This window comes from Protopterus annectens, chromosome 3.part0 (assembly GCF_019279795.1).
Source record: "Protopterus annectens isolate FY-2018-M chromosome 3.part0, PAN1.0, whole genome shotgun sequence".
Taxonomy (NCBI): Eukaryota; Metazoa; Chordata; order Ceratodontiformes; family Protopteridae; genus Protopterus; species Protopterus annectens.
Genome location: NC_056731.1, coordinates 1,434,361,039 through 1,434,376,497, shown reverse-complemented (window position 1 = coordinate 1,434,376,497; position 15,459 = coordinate 1,434,361,039).

The window sequence follows — 15,459 nt, the reverse complement described above, 5'->3', positions numbered from 1 at the left end:
AATTCAGTTGGCTGTTTCTGCGGCTTCAACATTTTCTCTGTTGCGGTGTGAAAGTTACAGATCGGGTTAAGGTAAGTGTGCGAGTGTGACGGTTAGGGTGTGGGTAAGGTATGTGTGCGATAGAGATGGACTTTAGGGTTAGGGCACGGGTAAGGTAAGTATGCGATAGTGACGAACTTTAGGGTTAGGGCGCAGGTAAGGTAAGTGTGCAATAGTGATGGACTTTAGGGTTAGGGCATGGGTAAGGTAAGTGTGCAATAGTGACAGACTTTAGGGTTAGGGTTTGGGTTAAGGTTACTGCATAGATAGTTGTGTATGTAAGGTTTAGTGTAGGCTTATTAGGTTTTTGGTGTGCTTGTGTTGTGTGTGTGTTTTTTGGAACAGCAAATTTTTTCACTGGGAAAAAGTTTGCTGTTCTGAGGTTTCGATGTTGTCATAGTTCGAACTTCCAAGTTCAAACATATGGTGTTCGAAATTTTGGAAGTTCGATTATATGACATAGACCCCACATATTACATGTCAACATATTTAGATGCCATGTATGTGATACAGTGGCCTACCTATTTGGTGATATAAGTATATATGGCCACATCTGACAGTGCTGAGTGAATACCTCAGTGAGGATTTGTGTCAAATATCTTGGGCTTGTCAAGTTCAAAAGGCTGATAGTGTTGTCATCATGCATGCCCTCAATGACCTCTTTGTGTACATATAACAGATGCAACAGACATGATGTAGCATTAACAACTCACACAAGTCTGGTGAGCACAGCTGGGATATCACTATTGTCCATTTAGAAAAGGTCCATGATGACATGTTGGTTTATTAAGCAACATTTTTTAGTGACTGCAGCCTGTTACCTTCATTTCTGAGGGCTGGATTTGTTTTGTTTTTTGGCACAGTTTTGGTTATTAGTTATGTTGGTCTACCTTTCAGATGAGGAAAGTCAGGATGTGTCTATACATGCATGCATTGGGTACTGCCCCCCCCCCCAGCTCACATGGATACATGTTAAAAATATCCTTCTACAGCAACATAGTCTGTGTGGAGGATGTGTTGAAGTGTGTATTCAGCAGTGTCAGGAAGGTCTATGTGATGAGTCATGAGACAGGTGATCTGCGATGTTGTCACAGCCCACTGATTTTATATGACTGGCCTGGATGAAGGTAAGGCATTGCATACTGGCTATCCTCAACTGGCCTAGAGTTTGGACATAATCCCCCACTCAGGTATCACTGAGAAACTCTCCCAGCTGGGGACCTAAACATTGTGTCACTAGATGGGTAACCAATTGGCTCACTCACAGACTACATACTGTGAATGTTTTTGAATCAACCTGCATAAGTAGAGCTGTCACCAGTGGTATACACCAGGGATCTGTGCTTGGCCCTTTACTGGGTGGAATCTATTTCTCAACACTTCAGGCTAAAGTATATAGCCTTTGGCTTACCATGTTTGCTGATTCCTGCATAATGGGTGCAATCATTGAGTCCACCTGTGATGATAACATACTACAGAAAGGGTTAACAGAGGAAAATGATTGGTGACAAAGCCATACAGTCTACAAATAAATGCAAAAATGTGTCTTTATTTTGTCCATCTGCATAGTGGAATTCCCTTGTAATTACAGCATCGACAACAGTCCTGCTATGTTGACATCCCCTGATGCAAGCACTGGAAACACATATACATAGCAATCTGAACTTCATCCACCAAGTGTCCACACTGGTTTTGAAAGCCTATGTTGTGCACATCATAAGCCATGCCATTGTATTTTAATTGCAGGATTATATTACAGCATTAAACTTGAAACTCATCAGAACACTAATATAGAGTTTGATGCTCTATTTTGCATGTACCTCACCAGACACATGCAGCAGTTAGACAGACCACATGGGTTACTTACCAAGAAAACACAGTGCATACAAACCATGCCATGATCTATGTGGTCAGACTCAAATCCCTGTCACTGTAATCTGTATTGTACAGATTGATGTGGCTTCTGCCTGGCCTTCAGACCAATCTTTGACCCTGCCCTAGTGGGAATAGTGCACATCCACAAATCAGATATAGCTGATGACATCAACAGTGTTTGATGAGGAGAATATGGCAATAGCACTGTCCGACATGCTGACATAAAAGGCTCTCTATAATGGCAAGGAAGTGCACACACAGACATGCCTCCCAGTTGATTGCAGTGAGACTAGATCCCCATCAATCTACGTATACAGACTACATAACTCTGTATTTAAGGCAAGTGCCACTGCTAATGTCTGACTTGACATGTCTCAGACAACACTTTATAGCTGATGTCATCAGCGACATCTGGTGAGGAGAATATGGCAATAACAGTATCCCACATACTGGTGTAAAAGGATTGCTATAATGACAAGCAAATGCACAAACCCCAGTTGACTGCAGGGAGAATAGAACCCCTACCAATCTAAGCATACAGATTACAGAATGCAGTACATTATGCAAGTGCCACAGCACAGGTCTGATTTTTACATGACTGCAGGTCAGCTTATAGTGGATGACATCAGCAGGGCATGTTGGAGAGAAGATGCTAGGAAGGCTGTATGAAATGGATGTGTAGGCATGTGCAAGTATCAAATTACTGTCAATATGAGTGGTTGGAGCAGTAACTGTAGGAAACATACTTATGCTCTTCTGGCTAGACACATACATACACATACAGTTGACTGCAGTGAGAACAGAACCCCTACCTACCTTAATACACAGACTATAGAACTCAGTACTTTATGAAAGCTCCATGGCACAAGTCTTTTGCAAGATTGCAGGTCAATTTATAGTGGATGACATCAGCAGGGCATGTTGGACAGAAGATGTTCGGAGGCCAGCATAGGTACATAGCTTTGTAGGTTCATAGGAGGTTACTAGCCTAATGGCCTTAGGACATTTACAAGCCTAGCCATGTAAAAATACAAGTACCCTTATTGAGCATAGTTAGATGGTCATTGTTAGCTGACTGATTTTGTGATCAGCACTGAATGAATGACCCTGTTCATGAGGGAAATAGGTGCCACCCCACGGGTGAATTTACAATCACCCATCCAGTTGTCAAGGTTGCACTTGAATAGGGTCATTGAGAAGCACTACTTCACATGCAGTGGGAGCCTATTACAGAGGAGTGGCAATCAATGGGGGATATAGCTGTCTCCCCAGAATGTTCTGTTTATTTCACAGGCTAGGTTGAAATCCCTGTAGTAAGTTATTTTTGTCCAATTTGATTTTCAGATGTCCAGCATTTCTAGTAGGGCAGAGTCTGCAACTGCTGTGTAAGCCAGGTATGGGTCACTTCTCAAGAGCCTGCATGATACTGAGTACAGTGACAGGTCTTTCAGTCTTTCCATATATTTCATGTTTAGGAGGCCCAGGATTTTCCTGTTCACAGACCTCTGTGTTCTCCAATTGCTGCAGGTGTCTGGTGAGGTACAGACAGAAGGGAGTATTGTACTCATTTAGTGGCCTGAAAGGGTTGAGTACAGCAGAGTTATGACCTCCCTGTTCATGGATGTGATGGCCTTATTTATCAGGTGTACAATGTACAATGTGTGTCTCACCACTATGGATACATAGTGATTGAAGTGTAGATTGCTATCAACATGTGTTCCCAAGTCTCACAACACTGTGTTTGAGCTTAGATGCATGCTATGTATATCATAATTAGCAGGGGTACTTCATTGCCAAAGGGGACAATGAGGCATTCTTTGCTTTAAGGTCTTGAGTCTTCAGTCATTTGTTTGTGTCAGCCCTTTCTACAATATGTTAACATCACTGGGCAACTCTATATGACTGTGTCCAGTTGACAGTCATCTGCAAACTTTTTACAGGCCATCAACCTTAGCCCAGACTTCAGAGAAATAGTTTTCAAACAATTGAGGGCCCAGCACAGATCCTTGTCATATTCCACTAGTAAGTGGTCTAGTGGTGGAACTGCAGTCCCCACCTTTGACTGTGTGTGTTCTGTCAGTGAGCCAATTGGCTATTCATTTAGTAATGTATGGTCTACTCCCCAGATGGGAGATTTCCTCTGATACCTGAATGGGGGATAGTGTCAAAGGTCTTGGATAACTCAACATAAGCTATATGTCCTGTTATCCCTCATCCAGGTCTTTGGGGTCATTATCATAGAAGTCAACTAGGTTTAATAAGCAAGATCTACCCTTAACAAAACCAAAATCAAGTGTGTTGAAGGTCACTTATATCTCTGTGGATAAGGTCCATGCTGATTTCTTCCACAGCCTTGCAGATAATGCTTTTTAGGCTTATGGGCCAATAGTTCTAGTTCTGTATGTTAACAGATTGATGTGCATCGCATATCACACATTTGATATTAATTTCTGTAGTGTAGGTGATTTATGTGTGAGATAGCACTGTGACACAAGGGTTGCAGTTCTTCGGAAGAGTCAACACATGGCTGTATTTTGAATATGTGACATATTGTTAGATAGGGCCTTCAGTTTGTTTTGTTTCCACATGTAATTTCACATCATAAACAGGAAATGGGCAGTAAACAGCAGTAATACATAATCATTTTTACTGTTCCATAGTGTGGTGAGCAGTAGGATTGCATGATGGTTGGCAGAGTGTTTTAACATGAGAGATACACATTTCCAATACTCTCCCTGTGTGTGCATAGTTAAGCAGTGCACAAACATGAGCCACATTGCTAAAGTCTGAGAGTTAGTATTGAGTCTATGAAACACAACTGCTACTTAACTAACAATGTGACAGCAGGTGTAAATGCATTGACACATTTCTTTTTGAGCCATTAAGATATTGGGTTTGAATCCAGATGTACCTAATACTATTATGATACTGGGTTTGAATCCAGATGTATCTAATACTTTTAAAAAAACAATAATGCAATGACATTAATTCTTTACAGTACATGTGTTGCTATGTGTTGGCATAACACACCAAGGTTAAGTGACATTGTATCAAGATCACAGCAGCATTGTACCACTGCTCACTGTCACTTGGCATTGCTGCATGCTGCAAAATTCTGCACAAACATAGAGGCCAAAAAGTGAAGAGATCCATGGCTTTTTCTGCTACTTATATGTTGTGTGTGATTCTAATTTCTGACTAGATTTTAACTGTTAAAATTATGTAGATAGGAAAGTAGTGAAATGGGGAGCAAGCAGGGAGAAGAACAAAGGGAAAGCAATACAGGAATGTGCAGGAGGGAGGTAGGAAAGTACCATAGCTATCCATTTCTTCAGCAATAAAAACTGATCATATGTGCAGAATATTATCTGAATTTGGACTATCACCTACAGAGAGAAGGGTGACAACAACATAATTATTTTATATAGCCAATTAAACTGAATAAAGTGTGTCAAGAAGACACATGTGCAAAATGGAGAGCTATGTAAGACACATTTTTTTGTGGGACAGGTGTCGTTTTTGGGTAAGAGATGTAAGTATGTGTAGGTTAGGTAAGTTGGGTAGGTGAGGAAGCAAATGCAAATGAACAAGACAAACAAGACAAGAGACAGGGATGGTGAGGGGCAAAAAAGTTTGGGGGATACTATGATTGGGTGAGGAGGGGAAAACACGGGCTCATGCCCATCAAGCTTGGATACAGTGAGAATTGAGTCTTTACCCACTGTACTGTCATCACTGTCCCCTTACTCCACTGCCAGCTAGAGTGCTTGACATCTTCTCCTCCTATGGCCCATGAGGGAGAGCCGCATCTCCATCTAGCATAGGTGTACACCAATGGTGTGGTGCACAACCCTAAGCACCAACCCTGGCATCTCCTGGTGGGTGATGAAATTACCACCTCTACCACTGTTCCCAGAGGGTACCACTGCACCAGCTTCCAGGGCAGTACTACCTGATGGCACAGGTAATGCAGGGGCAGCAGAAGTAGTGCTACAAGGATGGCTCCCAGACATGCTGGGCATTGGTGCTAGACCCAGTGGAGTGGGAGCTGGCTGATCCACTGGGGCTGGCCTACCCCATTGTGCTGTGTAGAATTTAGTTATGTGGTACACATGGATGACATGGAGACATTTTGATGACACATAATAGAAAATAAAAAAAGAAAGATAAGGGTTGGGGAGAGAGAAAAATACTTGGTATCATCATATGTGACATGCAATGCATTAATGCAATTATACAACTCGTTTATCTGAAGTATTACATTTAAGTATACATCCTAATAGACACACACACTATAGCAGACTGCTGAAGGTAATCCTTGAAATGTGCATATATTGCAGATATACATGTTCCAGTTATACAGATTACAATTTACAGCCGGGTATTTGTGCTGCTGATATACAGTTTTTAGTTTAATGTAAATATTATTGAAGAAATAACAGTATTGTATAGTTGTGAATCATGGTATTTGAATCCACAACCTTTGATTACAGTCTAATATTGGACTTCTATAATTGGTTTGTGCTACAGAGTAATGCATGCATACTTGCTTTTCCAGTTGAGATATCCATGCTCAATTTGATACAACTGTATAAAAAACAAAAAAAGCTATCTTTAACTTTTAAAGCTACAATAACACTTCTCTTTTTCTGCATACATACCACTTGCTTCCCTCAGTCTCTCCAGTCAAGCGACATGAGTCTCCTGATTGAACTTGTGCAGTGGGAGCTGGTGAAAGGACAGAAAAGAATTGAAGAGCATTACGCATACCAGTCTTGCCTATATTTAGCTTTCTAAGTCTTACAAGTACTGTCTTATTGTCATACTTACACAGCGGTGGGATGTATGCAGTCTCTAACTTATTCCCTTTTTCATCAGTGTAGGTCATTAAAATGATGCCTACACTGCTGTCCAGTGTGTCGGATATGAGTGGCACTGGATATAGCCTGGGCCACAGTTTTCCATGCCTCAGAATTGTACTGGAAGCCAGAATAGTCCCCCTGCAAAAAGCCTTTGGCTGTTATGCTTTACTAGGAGTCCAATAAAAATTATGAACTTCTGGACACCCCACCTCTGTTCCCTAAACTTGGCACCTTTGTCTCTAATGCCAGCCATGTCTAACAGTTAAACTAGAGTAATGGAATCTGATGCTTTCCTGTCAATTCCAGTCATTGCATTTACTAGCAGTGCATAAACCTGAGCAATAATGCCAACTGTGTTTGAGAGATGTTAAGCAGGAAGCAGCAGTGCCAAGCAGGGAGGAATTAAATAACTGAAACTGTAAGGTTAATCTGGCACTTGGCGTTAGTGTGAGGGGTGTGTACTGTTGTAGCCTGCAAATATATATTGGGAATTGGGAGGTAACCGTTAGGTGAGTTAAGTTTGCAGATGTGCACTGGAGGCATAAATGTAATGACTTGAAATATTTGTTTTTGCCTTTATACACTAAGGAAAATTCAGTTTTACACTGTGGGATTCAAATGTAGGCATAAGGGACAAAACATTTTCTTCTGCAGTGTTGATTTCTATCTTTGCCACAGAAGAAGTGCTGCTCAGACATCCTCTGGAATCATATATAAAAACAGGTGACAGTTTGAGCTGTTGCACATGTATGTGTGTGACCTGACAAGGTTATTGGCTATAGATTCAGCTGTGCATGTATCTTATGTAAGTGTGAAACCAATGCAGGTCCAGATATTTGAATTATACTTATAGAAATATAGTAGACAGTATACCCTCAGTCATACAGCTGAAAACACAATAATGGTGTTTCATCCAAAATACATATAATTCATATCGGCTCCACTATCTTAAGTGTTATAAGTGAGAGTGAATATAATGGGAAGTGGGACAGCAGTAAAAGTGTATGGAATATCCTGTATTAGAACCCAGGACCATGTCTGTGGCTGAGCTACACTTACACCTGTTGTCACAAAAATATTGAAATGACACCTGCCTATTTTTCAGTTCATTGCAATAAGCTACACTGTGACAACAGTGAAAATAGATTGCCCAGCCTGTACTAGAATCCTGAACCCTCTATACTACAACTCGACACTTACACCTGTTACCACAGGACTAGTTGTATGCTATGTTCTAATTTCCTAGTGATTTGTAAAGTCTCTGTGTTAACAGCCACACAACATGCTTAGCAGCTTTGAGTGATGCCCAGCAGAAAATAATTGAATGTATTTTGTTTCAATTATTGTCTGTCTGAGTTTTGTCTGCTGGTGTTCAGTTTGCTTCCTGGGTGGGCCAGTTTTCCAGTTTGTGAACTACATTCATGCAAACTAGATAAGCACAGCTAAACCTTATATTAATTTTCCTCCATTTCACATGATTGTGCAAAGGTTGGGCTAAGCAACACATCACACAAACACTAACCCCCCAAAGTAAACAAGCGAGAAAAGAAGAAAAAAAAAAAAAAGAAAAGAAAAAGGGACAGTTATTTGAAATGAGGAAAAGCAATCGATGACATACACACTAGAAAATGTTGGTTTACATGAGATAGTGCTACATAGGTCAGGATTTGAAGTCTCACTGCAGTGAAGCTTCAGAACACAGGAAATGTGCCTTATCCCTCTTTGCCATAGGTTCATAGGTGCATACTAGGTTAATGGCCTTTACAAGCCTAGCCCATAGAAGTGCCCTGGTATCATTCTGCCTGATGTTAGATCCCAGTGCCTCTATCAAGTTGAGCCACTGGAGTGATCCCCGGTATGAACTTTCTATTACCATTCCACTCATCAAGATTTCTCTTTAAGGGGGGCAGCAAGGTTCTCTGCTTAACATGTATGGGAAGTTTATTCCAGAGCATGGGCTGCTCTGGTTGAGGAACCTGTCTCTCCAGCATGATCTGTTGATTGTGGTAATGAGGTTGAGGTCTCTGGAGCATGTGGTGTGGGGAGATTAGGATTTCTTTAGCTGTAGCATTTCTAACAGAGCTGGGTCAGACATGGCTTTGTAAGTCAAGCAGAGATCACCTCTAAGTAGGCGATATGAGAGAGAGAATAGCTGGAGTCTTTTAAGTCTGTCCATGTAGGACATGTGTTTAATGCCTAGGATCCTCTTAATGGGGTACTTTTGTGGCCTCTCCAACTGTTGCAGGTGTCTAGTGAGGTACATGGAAAATGGGGCATTATACTCAATGATTGGTCTAATGAGGGAAGAGTAGAGAGAGATGATGACCTCTTTCTTCCTGGACACAAAATCCTTAGTAATGAGATGTGCCGCATAGAAGGACTTTCTGAGCACAGTGGAAATGTGGTGGTCAAAGGAGAGGTTACTGTCAACCTGCATCCCCAGATCTCTTATAATGCCTTCAGGGTTCAGTGGGCTCCCATCGATGTGGTAATTAGTGGGAACTGGGTTTTTACCAAAGGGGATGATGAGCATTTTTTGACTTTAAGCTTAAGGCCATGGTTTCAACACCAGTCATTGGTCTCTGCGAGGCCTTTCTGTAGGATGGCTACATCACTTGGGGAGTTAATGGCTCCCAGCTTACAGTCGTTTGTGAACTTGGTTAGCCAGAGTCCCTTTGTGTTGGCCAGGACTTCTGAGAAGTAGATGCTGAACATGAGAGGACCCAGGAGCTATACCTGTGGGACTCCACTCATGACTGGTTGGCAGTCTGACTTGGAGTTCACTACTTTCACACTGTGTGTTCTAGCTGTGAGCCAATTTGCAACCCACCTAATGATATAGGTGTTGATGTCTAGTTTGGTGAGTTTATCAATAATTCCAGAGTGAGGAATGGTATCAAAGGCCTTGGCCAGTTCGAGGTAGGCTGTATGTACTGCCTTGCCCTCATCAACAGCCCTGGTGACTGACACTAAGGAAGTCAACCAGGTTGAGCAGGCATGATCTCCTTTCCACAAAGCCAAACTGCATGGGGTACAGAGTTTAGAGATTTCCTATATCTTTGTTAATCAGGTCCATGATGATGTGCTCCATAGCTTTACATATCAGACTTGTCAGGCTAACGGGGCAATAATTCCCAGGGTCTGTAGTCGCTCCTCATTTATGGAGAGGGATGACTGTAGTAGTGCACCAATCAGTAGGGACAAATCCTGAGGTGAGTCTGTGACTGAACAGGGCACACAGATGTGGTGCTAGTTTGCTTTGTAGTTCATGTAGAACACAGCCAGGGATATTATTGGGTCCCATGGAAGTTGTATTATTGGCCTTGGACAATGCAGCTTCAACCTGTGCTGTAGTAATGCTGGGTGCCTGACATTCTTCCGGTATTGTGATTGGTCCTTCGGGGGGAGGGGTAAAGTTGGCACTGAATCTGTCAGCCAGTATGTTGGCAATATCTGTTGGAGAAAGGAAGTGAAATCATTCTGCATGCAACCAACTGCAACATCATGTACAGTAATATGAAACTATACAACTGTTATTTGTACATTTATTGTTTTTGGATGTAATTTACTAAGTGATCACACAACTAGTTATGACTATTGCTTGCAAATATACAGCTCTGTCTTATCTCTGTGGTTGTTGGTCATTATTGTCTTATATGACCAATAATCTGAGGCATGCAACCTGTAAGCCATTCCATATCATTGACCTTAAAATGTGTGAGGATATTAAATGGCAATAATATCATATACAGTTACCAACAAATGAAGGGGAGGTTGGATATTAATAAACAAAACCTGCAAATTGTGTGCTTCTTACTTACATTTCCAAACTTACATCTAACACTTTGTAAGTCTAACCTGACATACCCAATGGATGTAGGGCATCCTGCAGTGCTGTTGTGTTTTCCTTCTCCCAACTAGTAATCATTCAGAGTTGCAATCCATTAAAAAACAAACACTGAGGGAGTGCCTGCACTATGTTTACATCTGCTACACAGAGCCAAGTATTTGGGGTTTAGCAGTTCCAATGAGTTCACACCTAATTTGCATATTCACTGTGCTAACAGCCCTGAATCTACATCATAAACAGGCAACTGTGTAGCTAGGATAACTGAAGTGAGGAGACTTGTTTTTGAGGAGAACACAGAAAAGAGGCTATTACTTTGGGATATACCTACACAGAGGATTATTGAACTTGAAAAGGCATGCTTGCATTTAGTCAGCTACATGCTGCATATGCTGGAATGTAATTAAGAAAAATATGAAGCAATGGCATTTACACTTTTATCTGTATGCATTAGTTCAAAGTGTACTGATGCCATGGGCATGTTTGTCAAGGCATTTAACGGATATACATGATTGGCAATACCTTAAAATGGAATTTTTGTATTAAATCTGTAGACCTGTTTCAGAGACAGTGCATTTGCAATTCAAAGATGCTTTGCTAGCAAAATGTCTCATTTGCCTGTTCTGTTTTCTGTGGAGGAGCTAAGTTTCATTTCTATTATGGCTCAAACAAGGATATTTTGCTATTGTTACCCTCCATTTTTTTGCATCCAGCCTGTTTTTCGTATTTCAAATCTCTAGACTGTTTTATGTTTCTCCAGTGAGTAATACTGAAATACTACATTTTTTTTAATCTGGGAACAGTTATTTTGTAGTTATGTGATACTTATGTGTATTATCCTATTGTTATCTTATAGGACACATAGGACTATGCCACCCAGGCATCTCAATACTCAAAGACCACCCTTCACTGATGCTGAAAATCAGGTTATTGTCGATGCTTTTAGGCAACATGGTGCCTTTTGTCTTGAAAGGGGACAGGGAGATGCAGATTTAGTGGTAGACTGTTGACGATGTTAATGTTGTGGGTGACTATGGTAGGACATATCAGCAGGTGTTTCATAGGGCCACTGATATGATCTCATTTGCACAGAGGAGAGCAGTTGCAGTGGGCCATGATCAGATGGTTACCAGGGGAGCCTGCTACAGAGCCAATACTAACACCAAATGAAGAATTCCTGTCCACTTTCAGGGATCCAGACCTCTCCCAGGAAAGTGCAGAACAACATGTCCTTGACATTGGTGCAGCTGTTTTAGGAACAGCAAGCATGTCCCAGCAAAAGTTTCCAGGTAGGTGCTTGTATCTCAATTGTTGAATAGTGTTGTACAGTAAAACAGTTTAAATCAATATGTTACTCCAGTTTCACAAGAAATTCATTTTTTTTTGGGGGGGGGGGGTTGAAGAATGCTATAGTTAACAACAAATTCTGATTGATTAGTTTAGGTTGAAGTGGTCATCCAAGTTCTTGTTGAAAGTATAGTTAATGTACATATAAATGGGTAAAAGTATTACCTCCTGTGTTACTGATAATTGTGATTATGTTGTCCTTATCTTTCACTTAGCTTCTTCCAGGACCATCTGCCATACAGAGGATACTATCATATGTACATGGTATGCCAAACATTTTTATGTCAGTACTGATGAGCAATAAAAAAAAATATTTTAGTGTATGATGTTGATTTCATCACTGTTGTGTTTATTGGTGTACTATCTAATAGTGGCAGCACTGTTATTTTGTTGGTGTATATTGGAGTGTAGTAGTTTAGGTATTAATTGTTCCTCTGTTTGTTGCTTATTATCACAGGTGATCCTGACAGTGGAAGTGTGGGACTTCTACCACCTGACATCAGAGTATCAGCAGACTCTGAAGATGATGGTTGCAAAAACAAAGGCACAGTCAGGAGGTGCAGAGGTTGAATCTGACAATGAGGTTGACATACATCCATCTCCTGTAATTCCACTGGACACAGCCAGTAAGCCTACACCTACTCTTTCCAGTAATTTAACAGATATCAGACAGGTAGAGGGTGAGATAATTGATCTGGGAAATATGGTTACTGTGGCTTTAGTGCCTCTTGACACTTGTTGTAGGCAAAATGCCACTGAGGTGCCACACAGGAGTGTTTTTAGGGGTGCTTGGAGGAGGTCTGCTGTCCATCCTCCACCTGATCCAGGTGTCTTTCCGTGTGATTCAGTGTATGTTTAAATCCATCATGGAGGCACAGGCACATTTCCATAGGTGGTCCAGAGAAATGCTTAGGGTTGTAGATGTGGCACAGGTTGACATGCATGACTGCCTCCACCATATTACCGATTCAATGGATTGGATGAATGACATTGGAATGAGTGGTGTCTGTGATGGAACATCTGCTGGGAGGGGGACGGCAACCTCATGGACATAGGTCAGCCACATCATCTGCTGTTAGCCAACATTGGCATGCCTGATCACACTCCTATAGTACCAGTACTTCCACTGCTCCATTAGTGGGTGAGCTGTCCACACCCAGATGTGGTAGGCCATTGGGTTGTGTTCCTGGGCATCCTCATGAAGGGTGCTCAGCCAGCAGACATCAGTCATGTCCAGGTAGCAACAGTGCATCTCACCATGGGCCATTATTGGGGAAAACAATGATGAACTGCCACCTCACTATGCATGGCTCACACCTGTCTGACATACCAAGATGTAGATCTAACATAGAGCTTGGCTGTGTTCATGCAGACACTCACACACCAGTTTCACCCGGAGGACCCCTACAGACACACAGACAAAACTTAGATAATTCAACCCTGCAGCTTAAAACTCATTTTATCTCACTGGCCATTTGTTGGTTTATCCAAATGTCTACCTGCTTTTCTTTCTTACTCACACACACTCACTGACCTTTTGTGTCAGCCTAGGCTTTCTGCCCTCCCAAACAACACCCCATGCAAGTAATGACAACTGTGCCATATCCCTATTTTGTATCTTTTGGACTCAGGGATGCATAAGTTTTGTGTCTGATACTCAAGGTGCATAGCTGACTTAGTACATCTGCATTTGTGATGTTGAACTGGTAGTTGTACCTTTGACTTATATTGGTCTTAGAAAGTTAGACATTTGATAGCATCAGCATTTTCCAACTTTATTTTGAATGATCTTGTGAGGGCTGTGAATTGTAATGTGTATCATTACTTTCTAACTTCTCTCTTTAATGATTTTGCAGTACAACCATATGGTGCTATACTGAGAGCATGCAGTGACCATCACTACTTTTGAGAGGTATGACTGTGATTCATTAAACACAAGCCTTAAAAACAGGTGAATTAAACACTCATAAGCTAAACTACCAATGGGAAAGCACATGAGCTTTCCTCCAGTAATCCCAAATTCAGATGAGGCTTAGACTACACACTTCAAACATTGATTTATGGTTATTGAAAAACCCGTGATGGATATGAGTTGGGGGGTTTCACTGACCCATCATTGAATGTAATGCCCCCTTCCGCATATACCTGACCAGATATATGTAACAGTTGGAATGCCCACAAAGGTTCCTTACCCGGAGAATTCAGGACATAAACACATTGGCTTATACAGAGTATCTTAAAGCCCTATCTCTATACTTTGTTTCCTGCAGGTTAGTGAGAGGCAATCTATGCCTAGCATACAAGGCATCCTCATATCCAGCTTTGATGGACCTTTTGCATCTGCAAAATGAACAGCATCAGAAACCACTAGATCGAAGGATTTAAATTTTGTTTGTGACTTGTATAAGCCATGTTGGTGAGACAGAGATGTGTCTCAGAGGTTTCCAATGCTCTGGAACAGGCTTTCCATTGATGTGAAGCAGAGTCCATCCCTAACCCTATTTAAGTGTAACCTTGACCACTGGATGGGAAATCTAAAAGTCACTCCAGGTCTGGGCCCATGTCTCTCACAGACAGAGACAGATAGTATTGGCCAAACTAACCTACCCCTCTCACACACACAGATACACACACACACACACACACACACACACACACACACACACACACACACACACACACACACACACACACACACACACACAACTTCTAGAAGCTTCCTAACTAAAATAACTAATGCCCATGATACATAGGAACACAACTGGGTTGTATTGCATGGCTAGGCTGATAAAGACCCTGGTGGTTGTTTAGCCTAGTGTATACCTATTAACCTATTAGAGTTAGGATAATTATTTTGGCAATTTCATTTGTCAGATCTTTTTTCCACTGGGATTAAATGATCTAGTCAGTTTAATATGTGTTTTGTCTTTGTGAAGATTGAAATGCTATTGGTTGGTGTTTATTGTCATGTGACACATTGGAATTGTTTTAAAAGAAATGTGTGTTGGTTCATATATATTTTTCTGATGAAATTCATGGATTAAACTGAGTGAAAGTAGTCTTTTATATTTTACATAAATCTACAAATATAATGGATTGTGTTATGAAATTTATTGTTGTTTACTATATGTCATTTGTTAGTTCTATACACTCTCATTTATCAAATATAAAATGAATCTCAAAATTGCAGTGAATCTCATCAATCTGAGTAATTTTGTCCTAATTTAATGATGCTTTCATGATCATTATTGAAAATGATCATTAAGCTTTTCGTTATCCAGTAGCAAATTTGTTTAACCTGTCCTGCTTGGCTTTGCATCTCACATCAACTGATGCGGCCTCTCATTTCTAGACAGGAATTTGCCTTACTGGAGCCTTTACATTTGTACCTAACAGTAGGGCAAAGGGTCTGCGATGGCAGGTCATCATCTGTTTTGTGCAGTTTCTAACTCTTTTTTCTCCTAGCAATCAGCAATCACTGAACAGTAC